Genomic DNA, 1832 nt, shown 5'->3' on the forward strand with positions numbered 1-1832 from the left:
GAGTCAATACTTTGTAGAACCACCTTTTGCTGCAATTACAGCTGCCAGTCTTTTAGGGTATGTCTCTACCAGCTTTGCACATCTAGAGACTGAAATCCTTGCCCATTCTTCTTTGCAAAACAGCTCCAGCTCAGTCAGATTAGATGGACAGCATTTGTGAACAGCAGTTTTCAGATCTTGCCACAGATTCTCGATTTGATTTAGATCTGGACTTTGATTGGGACATTCTAACACAGATATGTTTTGTTTTAAACCATTCCATTGTTGCCCTGGCTTTATGTTTAGGGTCGTTGTCCTGCTGGAAGGTGAACCTCCGCCCCAGTATCAAGTCTTTTGCAGCCTCCAAGAGGTTTTCTTCCAAGTTTGCCCTGTATTTGGCTCCATCCATCTTCCCATCAACTCTGACCAGCTTCCCTGTCCCTGCTGAAGAGATGCACCCCCCGAGCATGATGCTGCCACCACCATATTTGACAGTGGGGATGGTGTGTCCAGAGTGATGTGCAGTGTTAGTTTTCCGCCACACATAGCGTTTTGCATTTTGGCCAAAAAGTTCCATTTTGGTCTCATCTGACCAGAGCACCTTCTTTCACATGGTTGCTGTGTCCCCCACATGGCTTGTGGCAAACTGCAAATGGGACTTCTTATGCTTTCTGTTAACAATGCCTTTCTTCTTGCCACTCTTCCATAAAGGCCAACTTTGTACAGTGCATGTGTAACGATCTTAAACGTTACCTCTGTGGTGGAAAGCAGCGCAGCTGCTTTCACACCTGATGTCACCTTTCTGGCCAAGCCATCCCGGGTGTCGCTTCCCGACTCAGCTGGGACAGGGATCTCTGTTGCAGCAGCTTGGGTCCACACGCCTGCACATGGAGCAAAAGGACCTTTACATAGAGTTATAGGACCTTTATGGGCAGAGGAGACAGATCAGCTGACTTGGTGGTCAGCTGACTTCCACCTGTCAATCTTCCTTGCAGGTTGGTTCAGCCCCTCGGGCGGGGCTGCTTGAATCTGCTGTCAGTATTTAAACCTGGACTTGTCACTCTGTCTTTGTCTGTCGTTGTCTTCACTTGTGTCAGTACCCAGACCATAGTTAGATCCCAAAGTGTGCTAGAACCGGCCGGAGCCGGGGATCCACACTTAGCCAGATTCTGTTGATAGTTTAAAGTACTTATTGCTTTGTATCTGCGAGCACCCAGATCCGTTAGTCAGATCCGTTAGTGTGCCGGGACCAGCTGGAGCTGTAATCCTACACTAAGCTAGATTCCGTTGATAGCTTAAAGTACTAGTTTGATTGTGATTATCTGTTATGACTTCTTGCCTGCCTTGACTACTCTTCTGAACTTTGATCTTGTACCTCGTTATTTCTGATACTCCGTTGCCGAATCCCGGCTCGCTCCTAGACTCTGTTTCTGCCTCCTGAATCTGTACCCCGATATATCTGATACCCCGTTGCCGAACCCTGCCTGTACTTTGACTCTGCCTTTTGTCTGCTGATCTTGTACCTTATCTGTCTGTGTGTTTACGACTTGGCTTGCCCGACCTCGAGAACCGACCTCACGATTGGAGGCGGTTCCTTGTCCCGTTAGTGACACTTGCGCCTGAGTGTCACTTTCGGACTTTCCTTCCCACTGTCAGTCTGACTCCTCCCGTTTTGGAGAGCTCAGACCTGTGGAAGGAATCTGTGCAGTACTCCTTGCTGCCCTGTACCTGCTCTTGAGGTGCAGCCCTCAAAACATTACAGTTGCACCAGACACTCGTTACTCAGGTGACCAGAGGTTAGCTTATATATCTGATTATCGGTGAGACTGCAGATCACCAATAATCGGGTATAT

This window comes from Hyperolius riggenbachi, chromosome 1, assembly GCF_040937935.1.
Source record: "Hyperolius riggenbachi isolate aHypRig1 chromosome 1, aHypRig1.pri, whole genome shotgun sequence".
In the NCBI taxonomy this organism is placed as follows: domain Eukaryota; kingdom Metazoa; phylum Chordata; class Amphibia; order Anura; family Hyperoliidae; genus Hyperolius; species Hyperolius riggenbachi.